Raw genomic sequence first — 26,127 nt, 5'->3', positions numbered from 1 at the left:
TGTCACAGATATTAGCAGTGCCTCTGGGGAAACACAGGCCCCCTTTGACGGCACCACTGTACCCACGGCAAACAACATCAGTCATTAGATGTTCCCTTTGCCCCACATGGAGTACCTGTGAGCTGTTGAACACAGCCCTATGTTCACACTCTGGTGAGCTCCAACCTTGCCTCAGCATGCTGTACAACCTAAAAAATGTGATACAGCCAACGGTATCATGGTATCTTACATCCTTTAATCACCACCGGCTCCCTTCACACGGATCAATAGCGCAGCGCCATCTCCATTGGCAACAAGCTGCTCTGCGTGGCACATCCAGGCAAATGAAATGAACCGGCACCTTTCTTGTAGAAGTAATGCAGCCGTTGACCACATCAACCACCCTGCTCCTGCTGCACGGTATCCACCAACCCCCCTAATGATGGCTTCTCATCTTCCTCACACGGGCTCACAGCGCATCTCCATTAGCCGCTTCATTATACGATCTGAAGAAAGCACTTTGTTCTCTGGACATGCAGCGTCAAGTACGGCGTCGGAACGCTGCCACGTTCTTTTTTCTTTTAAGTTCTGCAATGACAACCGAACTTTGCTACCAGTGACGGTTGCTCCACACCGGTACAATCACTAACCAAACAAGCTAGCGGTTTCTTTGTGGGATCGCTATTGGATTGCGTGCGCTATTTACCACTCTTAAAACCTAAAAGAAAGGTCGGCAGCAAGTAATAATCTTCCCTCAAGCTTCCCACAGAGCTTGTAGCAAGTAAACAGAAAAGATTGTAGTTCGGGAGGATATCTTGCGCTCACACCATACACTTGATCTAAGTTTTAAATTTTTACAAGTCCAACATCATTATTCATAAACTCACTCCAAGTGTTCCTTCAATATGAATGTTTTTAATTCTTCTAGAGAAAAACACAGCCGACACGTGTTTCGACCACCGGTCGTTCTCAAGGCTGTACAAAATTACACATTCATTCAATATATGCATTTTTCAAAAACCATACCTTATTGTGTCACATGTCAGGCCAGGATGATGGAAAATTCACGGCATAATCAAGAATTTCAATCAGTGTTTAAAGAAAAAAACATAAATTTAAGACCACAAATTAGTGTCTCAATCAAAATATCTCAGTTTGATCAACAAAAATAGACAGTTATTATCTTTATTCCACAATTAGATCCATTAATGTATTCATTATCAAATTAAATTAAACTAAGTCAGCATAAAAACAATTAGACTGCAATATATAAACTTCATGCATGGTTAGTTACTCCAAAATAAGAAACTTGTACCAAAACACCTTGTGAAGCCATTCCAACATGACCAAAATGTGAGTTGCCAAAATAAAGGTATAAGTGTGTCTTAAATCTTATTAGTGCTTTGTTAAACAGTGTTACTATAATCGGTGCTTACCCCATGTACGCTCCCTATATCTCTTACATTTGAGATCTCAATGTCAAATGATCACACTTGATCTTATGTTGAAAATTCTGAGTTCCAATCCTATATAGAGAAAACCTTGAATAATTATAGTTTAGTATGTAGAACAGATATGCCATAAACTATATTCATAAATGATTGGAAATGCTCACCCACCTGTACGGATGAGTCTATTGAGTCAAATGAGTATTGGAAATTCCCGTAGTCTTATAATTGTGAGTTCTAGGCTCCAAAATTCAAAAATCACCTACAAAAAACACAATGGGCTCAACTTAGTACAAGTATCTATGAGTCCCATCTCTTTTAATGCATTCACTTGCTCTGGTAATCTCAGTAATAGGCTCCAATCTGTACCATTATATGAAAAACATCACCTCCCGCAAACTATCTTTTTTCTTTATCAGTCAAAAAATATTTATGTAATGAGTTCATCTTGATCCTAGTATCAAAAAACATCACCTTCTTTAAACCACTTGTTGACACTATCACAATCTATCACTTTCCCAACAACAGTTAAATTGAGGCACAATAAACAGACCCTTTCCCTCTCAAAATTGGCATTGGCTTATACATACCATTTACTGGGCTTGATCCCAATCTATGTTCATCTAGCTTCACAAAAGGGGGGGGGGGTCCCACGCATTACTGCCTCCTTTTTAAATGCTAAATGCGAGCGAAAAAGCGGGCAACATCGCGGTGAGGTCACGCGCACGCGATGAGGTCATACGCTCATGGTCGCGATGACGTCACGTGAACGCGCACGTGATGACATCACACGCACGTTAGTTGTAAACATTTTTTTTTTAATATTTAAAAAATATATATATTTAAAAATAGCCAATTATCATACGCAGTATAGCTTACAGCCCATCACTTCAATTCCCAAATTGTTATGTGTTAGCCTATATCTGCCTTAGATGAGATATATTTAAAAAATATACCCAATTGTCATAAGCGGTATAGCTTGCAGCCCATCACTTCAATTCCCAAATTGTTATGGGTTAGCCTATATCTGCCTGCACAATTATAATGCTGACATTTTGACTAATTTGTGGTCTTAAATTTATGTTTTTTTCTTTAAACACTGATTGAAATTCTTGATTATGCCGTGAATTTTCCATCATCCTGACCTGACATGTGACACAATATGGTATGGTTTTTTGAAAAATGTATATATTGAATGAATGTGTAATTTTGTACGGTGGTCGAAACCCGTGTCAATTCAAAATGGCAACGTAGTCAGCTTATTTCAGGTTCAGTCATTGTGCTATTACAGTGTGATGCGAATGTGCTTAGGCCAAGTATTACTATCAAACGGTATTATGGCGAATATGTTTTCACAAACCCTCCTTTTGGCCTAGGCCAAGAGTTTCACCCAAACACAGCATCATCCTAGGACCACATATCATCATCAGAACACCCTGAATCATCATATTCATGAACATTGATTGCCATGAGTTCCTTTATGGTAACATCCTGCATTACCAAGGCATTAGTAAAACATTTTCGCAGATGTGTATTAGTTTCTAGTTTACCAATGGCTTGTGCACAACTAATCCCTATCATGGAACAAATGGCAAGAAGACACTGTATGCGGCAACAACAGAATAGTACAATGCCAAGAATCACCATCAGAACTGCAAATATCTTCTAGCCCCATGTTTGTAATGGGTCCCAGAACCATGCGCTAATATTTCAGTTTCCCTCCGAAACATGTATTTCAGTATTCAAGATGTGCATTATTTTTATTGCTTCAAATACGGTGGGGGAGGAATCGGATACGTAAACACAACACGCGGCTCCCACCATTTTGCACACACCACCATGCTCAGCCAAAATGATATCTAACACTATCTTATTCTGGAGAGCCACAAATCTAATAGCCTTTTGCTCTAGTGTCATATTGTATAGAATGTCGGTAGTCTCATTGATGGTCTTTTCTAAGACCCTAGCCAATTTCCTAATATCTTGGGAGTTTATTATTTGTCTGAATGCACAAAGGATTTAGCAGCATCACCCAGAATCTGTAGGGGAGTGTCACCATCCTCATCCCGCCTGGGATGAGTTTTGGACAGTTCGTCAGTACTAGCGATATATCCACCTGGTAGGAGTATTCCTAAATAACACGTACCCTTTCAGCCTCTTGGCAGCCATGGGTATGCTTCATTTCCACAAACAAAATAAACGAGACCCCCTACGTACAGAGGCTTATCCTCACTTGTCAGTACAGCAGTGATCATGAATCCATCAAATGTGCCCATTGGCTGGAAACCTTCCTTTTGTATACAGAATGGGACAGAGTGTGGACTATGGTTAATGATGTAGGAAGGAGGCATGGCATCCTTATTATCCACAGGAGTCATCCTGAATGTGATCATGGATTGGTAAGGTCTGGAAAGTCTATCAGACGGCCTAGTAGAAGCAACATTTAGTTTGCTCCTATTTGCAAACACGGAACACCTGAGAGGTGCTAAAACTGATCTCTCAAATTCATTAAGATTCATACCATCAAAATTTCCAGTGACACTATCATTCCACCTTCCAAAGAATAATGCCCTGAGTGAACCATAACAAGCAGTAGTTAAAGGGAGTGGATGTATGTACTAACCGAACAACCTTTCTCCATGTTGTGACAGATGCGAACAGACCCAGCAGTTTGTTTTGTTCAAAATGTCATGTGTGGCGTTCATAATCATCAAGAGGGTGTTGTTTTGATAACCCCCTCTATGTCTGAGGGCAAAGAGTATGCAAATCCACATATTTGGGGAGGCACAGTGGAGACACTTGTAGTTGTCAATAGAGTATCAAGTGGATGCACACTTTCTAGGTACCACAATACAGGTATCAATGTGATTCCAATACAAGCTTGTATTGTGATCAGTTTCCATTTGGTCCTATGGGATCATGGCCCTTGGTAGACAGACCCATCATCAGAAAAACGGTCAGTATCATCATTAGTACAAGCAGCCCCAAACACAGGCATAGTTTCTCAGTGTCCGTTAAGAAGCCTCATTGTTAGGCTTTTTAGTTCATCTGTAGGTGGCTCTCCACCAAATGGCCAATCGTGCTTGAAGGTAACTTTGCCAGCCCCTGCCTCTTATGTCATGCAGCAGAGGAATGACAAGGGACTGGTTCAACGTTGTTTTCTTGTGGGTTTCCTGTGGGTCAGAATCCTACCTGCACTTTCCTATTCTACTTCAAAACATAATGTCAGGCCCTAAATCTAAATCTGGTTCTGTGGTCGAAGATTGTACGTTAAAACTCCAGGTACAGAATGGTCTATAAACAGAGTATTTTCACTCTCCGAAGAAGATGAAGAAACAAGATCGGTCGATGGTGAGGAAAGCAAGAAAGAAGAAACAGCAGTCTCCACAGGCCCCACAGGCTCAATAATTGAATTCATAGCACACTCAGTGTCGATCAAAGCAGGATCATTCTGAGTGTTAGGATCACCAATTTCCATCTCTTCTCCTTTGTCATAGGGCAGAGGTAAAGGAATCATCTTCACATGCGTTGCGTGGATCCAGTGTCTTTTGCCGGTCACTCGTATAGCAGTTTGCATGGCCCAAAGAATCTGGTAGGGCCCCTTCCAATGATGTGCCCCTCTCGAAATTCTTTAGCAAGACCCAATCACCAGTTCAAAGTCGATGACCTGGACCCTCGTATTTTACTGGGAGGGCTGATCGCACCTGTTGGTCAATCAAATGCAGGTTTTGAGTCAACTGATCACAATAATCAGACAAAAGCAGATATTCGATGTCGCTCAATTGTTTCGGACTTGGTGCATTCCATACATCGGCTGGTCTCCCCATGACAATCTCATCAGGTGAGAGCCCTGTTTTCACCTGTGCGGTCATTCTCATTGAAAGTAAGGCTATTGGTAAAGCGTCAGGCCATTTTAATATGCTGTGTGCACACACTTTGGCAATTTTAGGCTTCAAAATACCGTTATGGCATTCCACCAAACCGGCACTCTGAGCATGCCTGGCTGAGTGGAAATGTTTATCGATCTGTAATCCCGCATATACTTGTAGGATGACAGCAGCGACAAAGTGTGGACCATTGTCAGACCAAATTACTCTCCGCAAGCCAAACCTAGGAAAATATTCCTTAAGCATGGTCTTTGCTGTGGACGTTGCTGTGGCGTCTTTCAGTGGGAAAGCCTCAACCCATTTGCTAAAGACACAAATTACAACTAAAACATATTTTTAGTTTTGGCAACATTCCATCTCAATGAAGCCAAAAGGTATCACTTACAATGGCATGGAGGGGGGCCAAAACTGCCTTTCGGTGTGTTGTTCCCTTTCCAATGTTATATTGTAAACATATCATGCAACTCTGGGCCAAGCGTTGACAGGGTCTAGCTGATGTCTTTTTAGCACTTAAGTGTGTTGGGCCATGAGCCAAGGTGACTATAGCAGTAACATAGCCGTTGGGCAGCATTCATCTCTGTTTCTCAGTGTCTACCCAACAACCCTCATCATCTAAACTTGCTGGACCCTCAGTCCACTGTTTGATCTGTTCTGGAGTGTCTTCAGCCTGAATCTCTTTCACATTGCTAATCCCTTCTTCCATCATGCAAGTATCAGTAACCCATCTCGCTAAATCGAGCACATACATTTTTGAGTGCAGTTCAGTAGAAGTCTGTTTGGCTATTCTGTCAGCAAAAGCGCTTCCTTTTCCCACATCGTCCGTCACTTTCTGGTTTGCGGTGCACTTCATTATTGCTAGTTGTGTAGTAAGCGTAAGTGCTGACAGCAACCAGACTATCAGAGTGACATGTTGTATTTTTGTTCCATGTGATGTCAAGAATCCCCTTTCAGCCCATACTCTTCCAAAATTGTGAGCCATCCCAAAGGTGTACTGGCTGTCTGTAAAAATATTTACACTAAGCCCTTCAGAAATTTCACAGGCTCTGGTCAATGCAATAATCTCTGCAGCTTGTGCAGAATTGTGCGGAATTCGTTTGCTCTCTACAGCATTGTTTAACGTGGTGATTGCAAAAGCAGTGGTGGTAGTTTAAAACAGGAGCCATCACAAAATAGCTCCCCTTGTTAACTCTTTCAGGGTGTATCTGTTAAATCAATTCTGCCCTTCGTTTCTTGTTCTGTAACATAAAGGCAATCATGTGACATCTTGTCACTGCAGTCTGTCTCTTGTGGCGGAGGCAATAGTTCAGCCAGATTTAATGAACAACATCTCTTAATTTGGATATGCAGTACAAATAGAATCAGCTCATACCTTGTTAGTCGAGCTGATGTGAGATGTTGAGTCTGCGTTCTGTTTAATAGAACGTCTATGGAGTGGGGTATCATCACAGTTAAAGAGTGACCTACACCATACCCTCACTTTGTTTTACTGATGCAGCGGCAGCAGCTACAGCTCTCAAACATCTTGGCAAAGCGCATGCAAAAGGGTCTCATGTGGAGGAAAAATAGCCGCACAGTCTATTCTTGCCCCCAGGTTCCTATGTCAAAACAGGCAGCGCAAATCCATCTCTCTCATGCACATAAAAAACAGAGCCCTTTTCGTAATTTGGCATGCCCTAAACTGGAGCTGTACACAACGCAGCCTTAAGCAAATCAAAAGTGTTCTGGCCATCCATGTCCCACAGTAAAGGCAAAGAATGTCCTTCTTTGTCAGTGCCAACATAGGTTTTATCAACAGTGAAAAATTTGGAAATCCATTGTCTACAGTATGAAGCCATGCCAATTAAAGCTATGACCTCCTTCTGTGTATTTGGAACAGACATATCAGAGATACTTTGTATGCATTTAGGTGTCAACCGTCTGCCCTCTTTCGACAGGAGATAGCCCAGATAGGCTACCTCCTGTCGACAATACTGGAATTTCTTCAATGAAGACTGATGCCCATGTTCTGCTAAATGAATGAGCAGCAAAATGGTACCCTCCTTGCTAGCATCTTCAGAATCAGCAGCTATAAGTAGATCCTCTATGTATTGCAGCAACGAGCACGTGGAAGGTAACTCAAGCATATCAAGCTGTTCTTTCAATGCTCTACTGTAAATAGTAGGACTTTCAGAGTACCCTTGTGGCACACGAGTGAATGTGAATGAGCGTCCCCCTAGGGTGAACTCGAACAAATATCTGCTATCAGCATGCACAGGAATACTAAAGAAAGCATTTTTCAAATCCACGACACTAAAATGTGTAGCTGTGGGTGGAATCATAGTCAGAATAGTAGTGACATCAGGTACAATAGGGAACTGTGGAGGTACCACCTTATTAATTGCGCGCAAATGAATTATGAAACGCAAAGGACGCACATTATCCCCTTTCTTGTAAACAGGTAAAATCGGGCTATCACACACACTTCCCACAATTCCTTTAATCACACCTCAGTGTATTAAATCTGAGACAATACTTTTCATGACATGTTCACCTTCAACCAAAATCTTATACTGTGGGATACGCAGCGATTTAAACCTGGTTGCAAAACAATTTTAACTGGCTCAACGTGCTTACTCCCAACATCATTGTCATTCACTGCCCATAAACATGTGGGAACCTTGTTTAATTCAGTAGGCAATGGCATTGACAAAAATTGTGAAACAGATGTCTGTGGGGGCAAAATTGTCAAATACACTCCATCTGGAGAACAATAAATCACAGTATTCAATTTGTTCAATAAATTCAATCCCAACAAGTTTTCGCTAGAATTTTGTCATCAGCAGGAATGGACAAGAATCAGTGAATGGTCCCAGTGAAATTGGTACCAGCCGAGAGACCGGTCTAACCACTGGCATACCAGAGAACCTTACAGAAATGTTGCTCTGCCCTGGCAGTGGAATATCTGGAACCCGCGGATGATCAAAAGAACACTTCTGTGCCCCTGTATCTATTAAAAAGACATGCTCCCTATTCCCCACCTTCATTACAACGTAGGACACTTTCTGATCGACGGGAATAAGTATTGGTTCCAGACCCTGCTTCGGGCTGTCCTAGTGGAATAGTATGTCATCATATGTGAAATCTTCAGAGTAATAAGCATCGGAAGGGTTATCAAAAAAATTCCTGCTATTCGCATGCTGTTGCTGCCCCCCTTGATTATCTTGCAGTGATGTCTGTTGGTTCTGTGCAAAATGATTTCTACCAGGACCCCCTATCCCATGATGGCCACCAGATCGTCTCCTCATGGTGCCATAAGTGCCATTTGATCTCTGCTGAAGGAGCGGACACTGTGCCTGCCAATGACCGTCCTGTCTACAATATGCACATTGGTTTATGTGTACCAGACCCAGGTGTGCGCCACCCTGTGGTGTAAATTGGCCTCTAAACTGTGTATTACCTCCTCTCGCTCCTCTTGCTATTTACTGTAATAACACTCTAGTGTTCAAATCTCCCTTCTCCTTCTCCACCTGCTCCTTCACTGCATTAACCCTGTTTTCATACTACTGGGCCATGTGTAAAACTTAAGATTGTGATTTTGCTTGCCATGCACTCTCAGAAGTCATGATCTGTGACTGTATTTCAGGCAACAAACCCTGCACAAATGTGTCAACAAACAACCTCTTTCCTTGTTCAGTGTTTAAATCTTGACCACTAAAATGCCAAAACACTTGCTCAAATCTGTGCAAATATTCTGTTGCACTCTCTGACTTCCCTTGCATGCAAGCTGTAAGCTTGTCCCATATAATTCTCTTTTCAGGTACCAGAGTCTTTAATGTAGTCACCATTTTATTTGTCAACATTAGTATGGCCTGTGTCGGTCTCTCGCCGGCTTTCCTTTCCCCATCTGCCTTTACCAAGGCATCGTACCAAGGCATCCCATGTATCACCTATAAGGAAAGGAAAGATCACTGGGAACAACAAATCAATACCACTTATTGTAAAAATTGACACAAGCAAAACAGGTTCAATTTCTTTGTAAAATCCTGCTGGATTCTTCCTAATATCTGGAACTGATTGCTTAATGGTATTTACACCCTGACTAGAAAATGGGACATGGACAAACTGTGAGATATAATGCGCTGCAATAGTGGTGGCAGGTGTTCCTGTTGCTGCATCAGCAGGAATCTCTACTTTTGGAAAAAATGTCGGAGGAACCTCCCTCATTGGCAATTAAAAGAAGGTGAATCTGAACGTCTATTGAGCAGTAAAGCCAAATCAAGTGACAAAGAAATCAATTCTGTATCGGGTGAGAATGATCTTTTATAAATAACCATTAAATCGGCGGGACAACATACCTTTCTCTTCATACATTCATCCTGTAAATACTCAACCATCACCTGTAACACTTTCCTTTGCATTCCCGGAGTATACTGACTAAACGTGTCATGCACTTCAATGGAAGAAATTGAAACATCCGAAATCCACCTAAGAGCATCTCTTGTGCAAAGGCGCATTTCTTCATTCATTGGTTTCAATGGAGGAAGAAATTGCTTCTGCACATAGGAAGCCTGTCGTCCACCTTTCTCCATTTCATCTGCATGCAAACGATCAAGCTCTCTTTTAAACAGAAACACTTGTGCTACATGCTCACATACTTTCACCGCAGTGTCCCTTGAGTGGGCAAGGAAATTCAATTCCTGCAACCCCTGTGGGACATTTGTGTCTGTAAAATCACTCCATATTTCAGCTAGATATGCTCCCATCACTCTATCAATACCTTCTGCTCAGGGATACCCCCATGATAGGACATCGCAGCTAAAGCGGCTGATTCATCACCTCGCTCCATGTACGTCTCAGCCCATCTATGCAACTCTTTCTTTCTGTCATTAGTTATTGTGCTACGGGTCGCTATTCCTGAACCAGCTCCCGCCCCGTCAACCACTACAGGTGGAGCATAACCACCTGGCAGAGAGAGTACATACAAATTGTGTTCGGTAGGCGGCAGAATAATTGGCACTGCCAGCGCAGAAAGAATTATGGGAACAGGAGCTGCTGGCACAGGTGCAAGTGCGGGAGGAGGAACAAGTGCGGGAGAGGGAACTAGAGTAGAGGAGGCACATAAGGAGGCGGTGCAGTTGGGTCAGTATCTGAATTAGTCCTGTGCTCATTTCTACAATTTGTTCATTAATTCATCTGATGCATGCAAATCTTGGGATGGATATATCTTTTGCACATCTAGTTGGAATGTCCTGTCCATACTTCAATGAATTCTGACTGTCTCTGTTGATCATGCAATAATGCTTTCTCAGCATTTGTCATATATCTGCATGCATGCTTCTCTCTACTTTTAAGCCCTGCATAGCTTCATTCCTCCAGTCTCTAACAGCGTAAAATGCTGCAGGCTTAGTCTTTTTTTGCACTAATACAGATTCTAAATGCTCCAAGCGAGCAATCTGAAAACTGCCAAAATCCGGCCACTGAAGTTTGGGGACATGTCTGGTTTGTATTTACCAAATTTAATTGAATACAATAGCTCCCAGGCCATACTAGCAGTACATTTCATAAACCGGTGACCCTTCGGGTGGCACCAGCTGGCTACGTTCCAAAGATTGTCTTCCGCAGCAAAAATATCTCACAAAGCAGGATGTCAATTTCCCAGGCATGTCAAAAATCACTGTCTTACCTGGCTACATTTGTATTTGCAAACACAACACTTACTACCAAACAAATATCAGGACTTTTATGAATCAGTGCACGACTCACCTGATTTCAACCAACAAAGGTCCAGTGGACATCAATCGTTGTGGCTGGCGCTTTCGTCAAACATGCCTCGTTACCGGGACCCTTGTCGTGGTTCCCTTCTAAACGCTGCCCAATATCCAGGGATCCGGCATGCAGTACTGCAGAGGAATCGCGTATCACTTTGCAGGGAGCCCCGTCACTCTCCGATCCCGGTCCAGTGGCCTCGTCTTCGTCTAGTGATGTGTATCAATCCTGAGGGCCCTTATTCGGGCACCATCTGAAAGATTAAAATCAAGGCTTTACTACCACATAATAGAAAATACGCCAGTCACGAGGACAAAGTTACAAACACATTTATTAAAGACAAGCAGCTGTTCGGTTCTCAACACCCCACAATGTGTGCAAGCAGACATTGTGAGACGAGAGAGAGCCAGCATTTCACAACTGCATACATTTCATACAGTTTGTTCAAAGCCCTGGACGTCACTGTCCAACCCCCCCTCATGTAATGTATAGCTAGGGTTCATGACCTGCCTATGTGACAGATTTATATTTAGAAAGCGTTACTGCATATTTTGCTGTTTTCTATCAGACAATTTACGGTCAGGGAGTGGGGTGAACTCATATGTGGGGCCGGCATATCATGGTTTCTTTGTACAAAGTACAAGGTAACATTCCTTGTATCACTTGCATATGTTATCTACTGTTGTTCTAAGGCTTAAGGATAATCACTTCCCAACATAGACAAAATAAGGATTTCTGCAGAGGAACATGTTGCAGCTGCTCTTGGCTGCTCATTATCTTATGTTACTGTTTACACAGGGAAGGCACTGCTAAATTACTGATTAGCAGAGTTCTTGCTTAGCTTCAAGGCCCTTTAGTGTAGGATAAACAAATCACTTCAGCAGCTTTAACATTCCTGCCCATGTCAGCACCATAAAGCATCATAATGTAGACTAAAGTTCACACAGCAGCCTCTTGCCATGTTAAGGCCGAAAACACTTAATCTGAACATGGAACGGAGAGCAGAAAGCAATCAGAATGGCAGACAATTCAAAATGGCAACATAGTCAGCTTGTTTCAGGTTCAGTCATTGTGCTATTACAGTGTGATGCGAATGTGCTTAGGCCAAGTATTACTATCAAACGACATTATGGCGAATATGTTTTCACAGTCTCTATATAGCTGTGGCACAGTCTACACATTCTCAATAGACACACAGTGCCCCAATTTTCGTCAAAAAGGAAGACAATTAAATTGCAGCTGCATTGTGAATCATCAACGATCTCTATTCTGAATGACTTTGACATAATTTTGAATTGTTAAGAATGTAAATGATTGCCTTGCATATTCACAAGTATTTTGTTGGGTGGTGGGGGAGCTAGGGCAGATGTTTGTGCTCCTTAAACCTTTTATTTTTCTCAATGTTTTTAGTTTGCTTACTTATTTTTGGTGGTCAGTGAGACTGCTGAAGCCCCCTGCTATTGCAACTGTTTTTCACACATTATGAGTATATGGTTGTGGGTTGCCCATTTTCACATATTATGAGTATATGGTTGAGGGTCCCACTCCCAGTGGTGCTGCTTAAGCAAACCATGTGTGCTCTACTGGGGTTACATCACCCTACTTGCCTTTAGGTAGTAGGATGGGGGCAGCTGTACTTTAATTATACCAGCACTATGGGTGTAAGCTATTTTAACACATTGGTAGCCCAATGTACCTTTTGATACCCATCGGGGCATCAATGTTTATTTTTAAGCCCTGACCTTGGCCAGTACTTTATTAGGGTTGTCTTTGTTCTAGAAAACCATAAGGTAGGCCTACACGTTGCCATTTTAACACACACACTGTTTGTGAGCACACATGGCAGCCTGCATATTGCTATTTACTGGGATAGGCCAGTATATGTCCTTTTGCTGTTCCTCTCACATTCTGTTGGTGTTTTCCGGACATAGTGGCAGTTTTAAGGATCAACCAGGTTTGCTGGCCCATACATAACTAGAGTAATTGATGGAGAACTTTTAACTTCCCCTTTCAAGTGTATGCTACTGATTCTTTATTGATCAACAATCTGTGGAGGATGGCATTAGACAATCAGAGTTGATGTACTGCCCCAGTGGGAACAATCACAAATGGATAATCAACAGTAGCATATGCCCTATCAAAAAAGAAGCAGTGCTCTGGAGGAGCCCACACAGCTTGCTGTTTCCCTTTACCTCCCCTCTACTTGGGGATACCCCGTACCCCCCTAACCCACGTTGATAGGCCCAGGAACCAAGACATATTCATGAATGCTTACCTTGCTTCCACATCTGAAATCAAAGCTCTTAGCAGACACTGCAACCATTTTAATGTTGATCCTGTAATTCCTTAATCTCAACCAAAAGAAGGGAAATTGGGAGTGGCTTAAGCCTATCAAAAATAAACTGCATCAATGCATTTTATGGGGGTATTCTGAAGAAAGCACTGCAAAAAACCCAGAAGGCAGCCTGTCTAGTTCTTGGCATAGGCAAACCTGAACACACTGCTTCGGCATTGCAAAAACTCTGCGATTGTACCCTGTTAAATCGGAATTATATTTTAAAATGCTTTGTATTACCTTTAGAGTGTACTGCCAAATACCTGATGAACCTGCTCAGCTCTTGAAAAAACATCAGCTCTCTCCAAACTCAATCAACCTTTCAAACAAATCAATCAGCAAGATACCAGAGGTACCTAATTGAGAGTAATATGATGTTGGTAAAACGCCCCACCTTTTTCTACATGCACCATCAGAAATCAAACTTGAATTGGATTATCTTGGAGTGATAGAGGCTCCAAAACATTACTCTTCTGAGAGAACTCCCTGAGTTAGCTAACAATCCAGCACCATTGGGGTTCTCTTATATTATCCCTATACATGTTGCATTAGGGTGTTCTGTAATGGGACTTGTCTGCTGTGGTAAAATCACATATTGTTATGTGCATACCCTCTTTTCCTCTCATGCCACACTATCCCTTCTCCCCACACTGCCCCCTTCGTGTATGCTTATTTGAAGCAAGCCTGTTATGAATGCAGTTAATTACAATACTCAAAATATATTAATCAAATCTATGTTATCAAACACATCTTTACTTGTGTTAAAACAGTCTAATCGTGGAATCTATTTGATTTTATATTGATTCTACAATGTACATTGACAATATGGCCTGTGAAGTTGTAATAATGTATTATGTTTTATTTAGAGTTGACACTGGACTTTTAGATGTGGTCATCTGGAGATATAGAATCTGGCTATAAGAGGAGGACCAGTTTACAGTCATTTAGATTCATCAAGTTCTGACACACGCAGTCCTTCTACACTCTGGTCGCCCTACATGGGACCCCTCCTCTTACCCTCCTGTGAGGCAAAACACCCTGGTGTCATAGTCAACCCCTCTCACTCCTTCTCTCCTCACATCACAGACCTTGCTAAAATGGCCCACTCTCAGCTGCAGCTCCTCAGAGACATTGTCCCTTTCCTCACCACCCCGCAGAAACTCAATGGGCCTCATTATGAGTTGGGTGGTAGCCATGGAGCTATTAGCTCCATGGCTGCCGCCAAACCGGGCTCCTTTACCGGGTTCCCTGAATGGGGAATTACCGCGTTATTCCGAGATCATAAGGCCCGGTAATTCCTCCCTCTGGGAACTCGGACCCGGACCTTCCCCATTCTCATTTGAGCCCCCATACGGCTCAATGGGAATGGGAGTGGGAGCTAACAATGGGCCGATTACGACTGGCCCATTGTTAGCTCCCTCTTCCCCTCGCGGGACCCGGTAAGGATGCCTGGTTTTACCAGGCGTCCTTACCGGATCCCGCGAGGGGCCCTCTTAATCAGGCGGAATGCTGTTAACGGGCCCGCCACCATTAGCGGAGCCCATTAACCCATTCCGCCTGACTTGTAATGAGGCCCAATGTCTCCAGAGTTGGGGTCATCTCCAGGCTGGACTACTGCAACAGCTGCTCCCTCAAACTGCCTTTATCCTCCGTTTGCCCCCTTCAAATAATTCAGTATAGGACTGCAAGACCTATCCTTCGCCTCAAGCCCAGGGACAGCATTACTCCAGCCCTAAAATCTCTCCACTGGCTCCCAGTTTCTGTAAGGATAAAGTTTAAGACCCTCTGCATCATCCACAAGGCTATCTGGGACCTGGAGCTCCACTACATCCAGCTCTCTCTGCCTAAATACTTCAATGCTAGAGCCCTTCAGTCTTCAATATCCAACTCTCTGCAGATCAGATGCTTTTCCAAGCAGGGAGTGGGGTTAGGTCTCTCTTCAATGCAGGTATCTCCCTCTGGAATGGCCTCCCTTCCTCTCTCAGACTTGAGCCAGATATCCTTAAATTCTGGAAGCTTCTCAAAACCCTCCTCTTCTCTTCCTCATTCCCTCTCCCCCTTCCCTGCTAATGCACTGTTCTGCCTCCTAACTGGCGGCCTGGTTCCTTATTCTAATTTTTACAGGGCACCAGGACCTCCTCAACCAGTATACCCCTGCACTTGGGCTCCCCTGACCCTGCCCCACAACCTGCAATTACCCTTCCGGGGTTCCTCCCCCTGCACTAGCCTGGCTGGGCCTGTACCCCTACCCCATTCCTCACACTTAGCATGTGGACCTTCTTCCCATGCACTCTCTTCTTTCCCTTGGCTCCGTCCACCTGGCATCCCCTGGCACTTGCTTAACCCACCAGCACTTCCACCCCCCACACCCCGCACTTCTTGCTACTACACTTGCATGATCCGAATGTCACCAGGACTAGCAGTACTGTTTTTATTTTTGTCTTCCCTGTCCACCCCTCTTGTCTTGTTGCACAGTGAATCATATTGTGTATAGGAGCATTATAAATATCAAATAAAATAAAAAACAAGAACTGCTGTGGATAGATTAGTCAATCAGAAGAAGACATTTAAATCTGGTCCGGTTTTGCATCGTCCATCCAGCCTGGTGATGGTAACAGTAAGTTGGTGTAAAGTGAGGGACTTCAAAGAGTCCTGGAAGCAAACTTAATGATTTTGTTGAGAGAACAGAAAGTATAGTTGGGGAGACCAAAGAGGATGCTGCCACAGTAGTGCAGTTTAGAAAAGATAAGAGTGGATAAGAGATGGTTGGCAGTGTTAAAAAGAAGGAGGAGTCTGATTCTTATTTAGGAGGTTGAGGAGAGCCACCTTGGCAGTTTTGTAGAAGAAAGTAGAGAAGGTGTGAAAAGGGTCATAGTTAATTTAGCAGTTTCTAGTTAAACAAGAGCAGGGCAGAGTGCCAGTTGGGAACTGGATAGGCAGGGGAAGACTTGAGAGACAGTATTTGGCAGGGAATCGGAGTAGAAACCTGTTTGTAGGGGATTTTGAAGGTTGTGCATGTCTAAGAAATGTGTAAGATGGTTGACAACAACCCTCTAAAGCACTTTACAATTGTGTGAATGGCGAGACACAAGGCAAAACATAGCTGGTAAGTTCTGATTAGCCACTTGGTTTTTATGGAGATGGATGATCATGGCTGTTTTCAAAATAGAGGAAAAGCAAGCATAGTCGAATGACTGGTTCAAGAGTCTAGAAAGGTGAGAGGACACTAGACTCTTCAACCAGAAAGGGGCAATGGTCTTGACTAGCTAAGGTGCAAGAGGGTCTGATGGGGCAAGAGATAGGTTAGCCCTCATCCGTAGAGATAGATTTCTTCAGTATTAGTGTGACTAAAGTGTGAGATGGCAGCAGAGGATGATGGTAGAGTAGGAGAAGTGTCGAATGTAGGAGAAAGAAGTGTGAGGAAGATCAGGAGAGAGTCTAATTGTGGAAATGTTTGCATTAAAGTATTCAGCTAGGTTATTAGCTGTGAGAGTGGAGTTAATAGTCATAAGTTTAGGAGGAGTGAGGTTAGGGTGCCCTGTGGCTGGTGAGGATGGTTGGATCGAGAATGAATGAGGATGAGGTAGAATTCCCTTTTCGCTCTATCAAGAGAGAACTTGAGAGTTCAGGACAGCTAAGTAGAGTTGCAGATCCTCATGCAAATTGGTATGCCTCCATTTGCGCAGCAGCCAATGCATGTATGAGCAGAGAGCACGTATAATTGGGTGACTCATGGTGGATGACGCTCGGACTTTGGGTGAAAGTTAGCAGTGGAAAGTGAGAGCAGAAGGAGTCATTTGGGTGTGGATTGGAAGCTGGAGAAGATAGTGTTAGTGGAAGAGGCATCAGATGTGGAGACGTAGAATGAGAACTGTTGGTCAGAGAGAAAGGGAGGAATGGTAGGTTTCAATTTCCATTTAGTAATAGGTGAGGCAAGTGGCGAGGCATGGTCAGAGGGTTGAAAGGAGATGGTGGTGGAAAATATGTAATGATCAGATCGGGATGGTGTGACAGTAGTATTAGTGACTGGTAGAGAGGTAGGGAGAAGTAAGAGCTCCAAAGAGTTACCCACAGTGTGGGTTTGTAGGCTATGGTTAGAAAGGACATTGTGGTCATGAAGAAAATACTGAAGTTCAGACTTCTGAGAAGTGGTTGGAGAGGGAAGGTTAAAGTCACTGAAGAGAATGAGGTGATGTTTAGTGGAAAGAGAATCAAGTTCATCATAGATTGGTCCAGTGGGATCAGGAGGGCAATATATGGACATGATGTGAACTGATTGAGATAGAGCAATAGAGATGAGGAATTCAAAGATGTAGTGACATTGGAGATGTATGAGGCATTGAGGTGGGAAGAGAGTAGCTGTCTAATGCCTCCACCACTGCCAGTCAGACAGGAGAGTAAATTAATCATAGTTTGGTGTTAGTAGGGCCACCAGGGTGGCAGTGTCAGATAGGGAAATCCAGGTTTCAGCAATAGTAAGGCGATCAAGGGCAGAAGAACTGGCATGAAAGTAGTAGGTGATGAAGGACATTTTGTTGCATACAGACTGAGCATTCTAGAGTGCAATGTTCAGTTGATGTGGTAAGGAAGAGTAGAAAACTTTATTCTCAGGGGAAGAGAGGCAAGGTGGGTAGGTGATATGGGAGGTTTGCTCATCAGCTTTGTTTGACGGAGGAAGGTGAAAGAGAGATTTAGCAGTGAGAGATTTGAGATGTCAGTTTTATGATAGGGATAGGAAACGAGGAAGTTGTAGCATAATTGGAGAAAGTGTAGGGAGAGGTGAGCAGGAGGAACAGCAGGAGCATCAGGAGCAAATGCATTATGGTTGAGTACTGTTGTGTGGAAAAACAGCACAGTAAGTAGCAACCTAGGGGAACTCACAGGTGCAGTAGGCATGAAGGCAAAAGGAAAGGCTCGTAGGCGAAGAGGCAAAAAGGCTGATCAATGGCTGGTCTTCGCTCTGTATTGGTACTCCCAGGGCTCAATTCCCCTAGGGAATTCAGATGTGATATTGCATGCTCTTGTCACCTGATCGGCTAGTAAATTTGATCTCTCTGATTTTGTCCCTAGTTTGGCTGTGATTATCTATTTCTTCCTTATTGTTGTTCCCAGAGGAGTCTCTTTTGGCGTTTAGCTGGTGATTGGGCTGACTCAAGATGGCCGCAGGAAGTGATGTCACCAAACCAAGATGGCCACAAGAAGTGATGCCTCTGAACTAAGATGGCTGCGAAAAGTGAGGTCACTGAAACAAAATGGCCACAGGAAGTGATATCACTGAACTAGAATGGAGGCAGGAAGTGAGGTCCCTGGACCAAGATAGCAGCAGAAAGTGATGCCAACAATCCAAGATGGCTACAGGAAGAGATGTCACTGAATCAAGATGGCACCAGGAAGATGAGATCAAAGAAGGCACTTCCTCTCAGCTCCAGCATGGTAGATGTCTCTTCTTGCTTTTTTCATATATGCTAACTAGACTTCCACTTCGTCTATATGTTGGTCTATATAATGGCAAAGGCATCCAGTGGATGGAAAAATTCTATTTTCTCTCAGTATTTTTTTACCTATGGAACACTCAGTGACGGGAGTATGAGTGTACCAGCAATAACATTCCCACTGTCAGTCCCCTTTACGCTCTTAGCCTCAATGGCCTTATGAATTATGCTACTTCTTCTTTGATTGCCATGTATTTAGCCTCTCTACCGTTGCACCACGTGTATCTTAACTCCTTATTTATTAACGTGTATAAGGTCCTTGACCAACGTGAAACACATGATTAAACAAGTTGCTGTGTTTTGTTGTCTCTCTATAAAGCCTAGGGGGTTGATTGATTTCTCAGCCACAGACAATTTGTATAATCCTACCTGGTTAGGATCTTGTGCATACTTCACTGTTAGAATCTCATACACTAAGACATCTGTTTGCAGATTACCACTTTCTTATGAGGTGAGTACACCATGATAAAAGTGAAATTTTTCATATCCAATAACCTTTCTCCAAATCATATAGGTCCTCATAAAGAATGTTTGTTTGTTTGTTTGTTTATTGAATTTATAATGCTCACCAGGCCCGGAAGCAGCAGGGCGCTGCAAAGGTTATGCAAGGCTTACAAGGTTACTTAGTGGTAAACAGTATAAATTGACATGTACAATACAAAGTAGGTTAGGCTCAGCATGTGCTAGAAATAGATACAAAGAAAACGTATTTACATCATGGTGTACAGTGGCATACAAAGTTTGCAATGTTGGGAGGAGGGGCACAGAATATGCGGGAGGTAGATTTAAAAGGAAGGATATTTAAATCGAAATATACAGTCGTAAACATAGTTTACACTCTAGGGGGTAAAGTGTACTAAGGTGCAGTGGATAGAATTGTGACTAGGTTAAGGTAGGTGATACGGTTCTTTCTGAAGAGTGGGTAAGGTTGATCAGCTCTCAGCTCGTGTGGCAATGAGTTCCAGAGTTTGGCAGCCTTCAAGTGGAAGCTGTTGCCTCCAATTTTGGAGGATTTGAATCTTGGTACGAGCAGGCAGTTTGTGTTGGCAGCTCTGGTGGGTCTGCTGGAGATTCTTCTAGACAGTTTGTTGATGAGGTAGCTGGGGGCAGCATTGTGTAATGCTTTGTGTGTCAGGGAGGTGATTTTCAGTTGTATTTTGTTTCGGGTAGAAATCCATTTGTATTGGCGTCTAATTTCAGTCATGTGCACTCTTTTGTTGATTCCTAGAGCGGTTCTGAGAGTGTTGTTTTGTAATATTTGTAATTTTTGGATACTATGTATAAACTGTAGGGATATTATTGACAAAACGAGTAGCCTTTAATCACATTTGTCCTCATAAAGAATGCATCTATGTATGTATATACTATAAGGATATTATTGACAAAATGAGTAGCATTTAATGTGAACTTCTGTGGTTATAATAACACTTACCTATTAACAAAACGTGTTAGTTATCACTATCAGAATCAAACATATTTTTGTCAATCTCTGTTATATGTTCTGTTTTTGTTTCTTAAACCTATGATTATTCCTTTAATATTTGTTGCATAACTGAGTGTTGAGTGTTTTACACAATAGATTTCCCAGTTATGAGAAGACAAGCATTATCAACATGTAACAGAATGCAGGATTTTAAAAACAATTAATCTGGAATGTTAATATTAATCAAAATATATTATTTTTTGCATGCAAAATGAGGTTTAAATAACCAAAGCATTTTATGAATAGAATGCACACAGCACATTTAAAAAAATATGTTTTTGATTTTTTTGATAAACCAATAATCAGAATTAAACAGAAATAAAAAGATCTTTCATCAAGCATATACAAACAATTTGTAAGTCTATGGCCATTTCAGTCTGCTTAATTTCACAACTTTTATCAGGATCATCAGCAAAGTGTGACACTTGTGTGTATGAATTAATATTTACTGCTTGTTTTTGCTGCATTATCTTGATGACATTTTGTCATTTTCAAAAATAGTGTAATTTACACTGCATTAATTTGCATCAAAATACATATTTTTCCCACTTTGAAATTGAGTTAGTATTTTAAATTTGTATCAGATATAGAGAGTATATTAAATAATATGCAATAGTATCTTCGAGTACCTCACCCAACCTAGGGTACTTCCCTATTTTAGGAAATCACAATTTATTTATTTAGTGTGATTCATTTTAAATAAAACATTTCCACACAATTCATTACATTAAAACAACAGTTTAAAAATGAGCACACTGAACAATCAATTAACCAAGCAATCAATCCATTTCATATCCTTATTTCATAGGTTTAGTGGGGATTCAGCGTGAATATGTCCATTTGTATTGTCCATGATACCTGTTAGGGAACCTATTAGGTACCACTTGCCCACTTACTTTCCTCCAGATAAAATATAAAAAAATAAATATAGATAAAATATTCATGTGCATTTAAAATGTGACCTTTAGCTACTTATCGGTGGATTGTGCAACATAGCTGCTGCTACAGGTACTCGCACCATTACATCTTGATTTATATTATAGTGTACCACAGTATAGCATGGCATTTATAAGGTGCAGTATGTTGGTGCAAATACCACAGTGCAAATGTCTCATTTCAGTGCAATTATGCATTCATACAGTGTCAATATAGTAATAGTAATATTAATTGTGCAAATGCTGCAATTCAGTGCAGTGATACAGTGATTCAATCCCAATGCAATTGCAATCGTTTCTGCATATGTGCGGCATAACCCCGTATTTGCTCCATAGTGTCCAACCTGCCTTCTCCAGAAGCAGGAATAAACTCCCACAGTGCACACCTATGTAGTCTCAGTGGAGATGCCAAAGCTGCATAGTTCCTACTCAATTTTAAACCAAAGTTTAATGATGGTCAAATTTAGCAAAGTGTTAGTGCCCCTCAAACATCATGCCCAAAATGCCATTGATTGTATGAATTCGGCCTTATTCACATATTTCCTGAAGGCAACCTCATACCACTGCTCCATCACAACACAGGAAGTTAAGATGTGGTGGTTACTCTCAATCGCCTCTCTTATTTTGCATAGCCTGTAATATCTCTTGTCATCTTACATACCATACCATGCCCAGCAAACTGCGAGAGTGGGTAGCCTATACAGTATTAGTAAGAGGAAACTTCTGCAGATCTGGGTGCTGGGAATTGTATTAAGTCATTCTGAGCAATCAGAAGCATTGTAGCTTGGAGAACATAGTGTTGCTGGCCAAGTTAGATACGTGCGTGTATTGCAAACCAATCATATGTTTTGACTTTCGGCACAAATTTCTTTTCCAGTAGAGAAAAGCCTCTGTCCAATTGAGGCGCCCCTCCTATTTCCTAAAAAAGGACTCATTGATTTTACAAAATGATGCGCCCAATGCATTACACTTACTTTGGAAAACTTTCCCAAGTTATGCTAATAAGGGACAAGTGGGCGTCATCATTGCCTTAATGTATAGTAGCCTTCTTTTTATTGCCACACTAGTGTGTAATGATGTCAGTCCCAATTCAAGCCTCAAGGCTTCAATCGGAATACTATGTGACACCCCCAGCAATCTCCTCCATAGTGTGTCCCCCAGTCTCTGCAACCACACAGAGTGGTTGCCAATAATGGTTCAAGACCATACATCACCGATGATATAAAGCTCTGCATATACACAAGCAAAATCCCTTTGAAGCTGAACTCTGTAGTTTTTGTCGCAAATTTCTTTATAGCCACCATTAAAGTGCGAGCTTTCATAATTTTGCTATCTATTAGCTCGTCATAACTTTTCTGGTCGGAAATGTCCATGCCTAGGTTGGCGTAGCAGTTCACTTTGCTTATAACTCCATGGGTGTGTTAATTGTGTACTGGAGATATTTGTTTGCACCTATGTACATATATCTGGGCTAAAATGGCCCAGGAAGTGAAGAGTGCTTTAAATATCACACATATATGATGAATATATAAAAAATATATTATGAAAAAGAGATATGAAGGGAGAAATGCTTAAATAAATAATTAATGGCTCCTTGAAGAATTTATACAGTAGGCAGACACAGATATATTTCAAGATGGATCCCTAAAGTACAAAATGGTTTCCAGTGTTAAGGACGGGTGTGGAAATCCTGACTCATGCTGATAAGAAATGGTCTTTGGCAGCATCCCGCTGTGAGATAATTAAGTATGGGAGGTTAATCTTGGAACTTGGCAGGAAAAGCAGACACGATTAATGCTGAATACAGATAAAGACAAGGGAATTTACCAATTTTAACAGACCACCTGCATTATGTTGGCATCATAAAATAGAGGCTATTAATTTACCCATGGTGTAAGGGCTAACTAAATTTGGCAGGCCCTCGAAAAGTAGATAAGGGATTGACAGTGATGTGATTAAAATTGTTTTTGGCAGAAGTTGAAGAATGTTATAATTGTGTTCAGCCGGGTTTAAAATAGCCTATCAGTCTATGCGTCAAACAACATATGTTAATGCCAAGTATGCTAATGTGGGCTTGGGGTGCACCGCATAAGTCATCCAATCGTAGTGAAGGAAGGGTTTATCCTCTGGCTAAGAGAACCTATCAGAAGCAAACTTTGACAAAGTAGTCATTTACATAAGGATGTTGCATAATCCAAGTAAGCCTATATAAGCAAATATGTGGCAAAATGAAGGCAAAATGTGCTGGGTGCTTTTCTAGAGAGTCTTATAATCTCATCTAATAAAGACTCCTGAAAAAACCTCCCGGGCGCCCGGCTGATTTCTTTTGTTCCTGTCTTTGAGCCAGAATTCATGGATGCCAGAAAGCTTGATAGGAAAAGATCTCCCTGTTCACACCCATGAAAATTCCCCTTTCATCTTGCCATTGTTTAGTAGGACATCATACCCTTCCATCATAATTCTCATTATTTCACTGCCCCAAGAGGGTCATAGACAATCACAATCAGCAACATTCCCTGACTTCCCTCAGGTTGTTGTATGGCTACAGCCATTATGTTTTTGTCATTGCACGGGACTATTTGCTTATCCACTAAACAGGTACGTACACCGATCATCATTCTGTCCATGGGGAGAGCCTTTTTGGCCTGTTGAGCCACGTTTGGAAGATATTATAACCACCCATATAGTGGGGCTTCGTAAGCCATCTTTTCTGCATAAGGACTAAGTCTGCCTAGTTAAAAAGATTGTGCCCCTGGCTGCTATGCTTTATTGAGCCAGAAGTGTACTTACCAAACACAAACAGTGCAGCTTTTGTCTGGGAAAATCTGTAACTTTAGGGTGAAAAATAATTTAGGATTTTGTGCAGGAAAGGAACATGTGATACAGGTACTTTGTACAGTGCAATGTATTCTGTGCACAGGATACCACAGGATGTTTGAGTACTAAATTGGTGCAGTCTAACGCCAATCACTACATGAGGAGAGTGGGATGTTGCTGGGAAAGATAAACAGACTTGCAAACCTTAGTAAAACAATTGGTAAATCATGTGTTCCTCGAATGTATAAAGAAATAATGGGCTGTCGCATTTTATCTCTTAAGAGCATGGCCTTTAACCTCTTCATTTTCTCCATAGATATTTCAAATGTCCCGGTTGTGGATGGAATAATACATTTCCAAACACAATTGTCCCAGCAAAGGATAGGTCTTTCTCCATCCCAGAAAAAGTCTGGGGGGCTTCCGAATTCCGCATATCAATTTTCCGAATAGCAGGAACTCCATATGAGGCCCTCAACATATTGCTCTTTTTCTCCACACAGGGAAAAACACATTAAGCAGCACTTTTGACCAGCCTTGTGGGCTACTCTTTGGTATTTAGTAGAACAGAATGTCCTTGTCACCTGAAAAGCTGAACATGGTATAGCTCAATAGCTGGTGCTGTTCCATTTCAAACTGCTGCAATTACTTAATGCCTAGTTCATGATCCAGGCCTCATGTAAAAACTGCATGCAAAGTAAAAGATAAATAACTATATAAAAGACAAGACAGCTAATGCTTTTCGATCCTTTACAGGGTCAACTTTTTACAAAAGTACTAGTACATGTTACTAAGCTGCTGTTTAATTTGAACCGTAATCTGTCTACTGAATTTAAAAAACATCAGTTTATGGTCGTCTAAAATCTTGTGCTCTTTTGCTCCATGGTGTGCCTCTTATGCAAAACTGTTGCTACAAACTAATAGGCTGCTGGAACCTTTGAATCTTTACTAATTAACATACCATTATGGAAAATGTGCACTTAAAGCTAATATATTGAATTAAGTATTACAATTTGTCCAATTATACATTCCTTGATGAAGAGCTTTAGTTGGTTTCTTTCTCTATACTTGTACATCCACATTTGTTTTTGGTTTCAGTTGTGTAACACATTATCCCCAATATAACAGTTTTCTAACATCAAGTATATACACATCAAGCCTTTTTTGTTATGTCCAAATTGAATCTGAGTATTAATGCATATGAGCATATGGAGATCATTAGTGACCTCCTCTCATCCAATCAGAATGTCCAGAGTGCAGTCAATAAATACTGGTAGTGAGTGCATTCTCAACATCCTGACTTTAACAGCAGACAGGGAAACAATAATGCGATTTCCAGGCAAGATTCCTCTCAACAAGAGAAGTCTTTTCTAAGTGAACCTGTTTATTTTTGCTGCAATATCCTATTTAACATACCAAAGAGAAAGCTATGGGAAAATACTTTCACTTTCTTAAAGAGAAACTGCTTATTTTTACACAACCCCTAATGCATGATCATGTTATGATTATTATCATTATTATTATTGTATTGATTGAGCACGGAACAAGCATTGAAAAGCACCAGCGTGCTTAAACATTTTAAATATTTAATTTATGAAGACAATCATGCTATTCAAATACTACAAAATAAAACCACATTTCATTTACTGAGTTTGTCGATTTACTTTATTACACGGCCCACAGTAGTGGGCGTGTAGTTATGGTTAAGTTGCTAAACCCATAGGAAGAGCACTTTTTTGGGCGGGTTATAACTTGGCTCTCCCTGGACGAATCTTCACCAAACTTTCCATAAAAGGTATATGGCCCACTCTGAATTAATTTGCAAAGTTTGGTAAGATTTGGTCAAGGGGGGGCAAAGTTATAGGAGGGGTCCCAAAATGTATTTATTTCCCATAGACATAATGGGAAAAAATGTCTGTCGTGCCTAGAGCCCAAACCGCTGGACGGATTTTCACCAAATTTGCGGCAGGAGTGGCAGCTTGGTCCCAAAAGCGTGCTTTTGTTAATTT

The sequence above is a fragment of the Ambystoma mexicanum genome, chromosome 4q, assembly GCF_040938575.1.
Source record: "Ambystoma mexicanum isolate Mex_15411 chromosome 4q, UKY_AmexF1_1, whole genome shotgun sequence".
Classification (NCBI taxonomy): domain Eukaryota; kingdom Metazoa; phylum Chordata; class Amphibia; order Caudata; family Ambystomatidae; genus Ambystoma; species Ambystoma mexicanum.
This window is presented reverse-complemented; position numbering follows the sequence as displayed.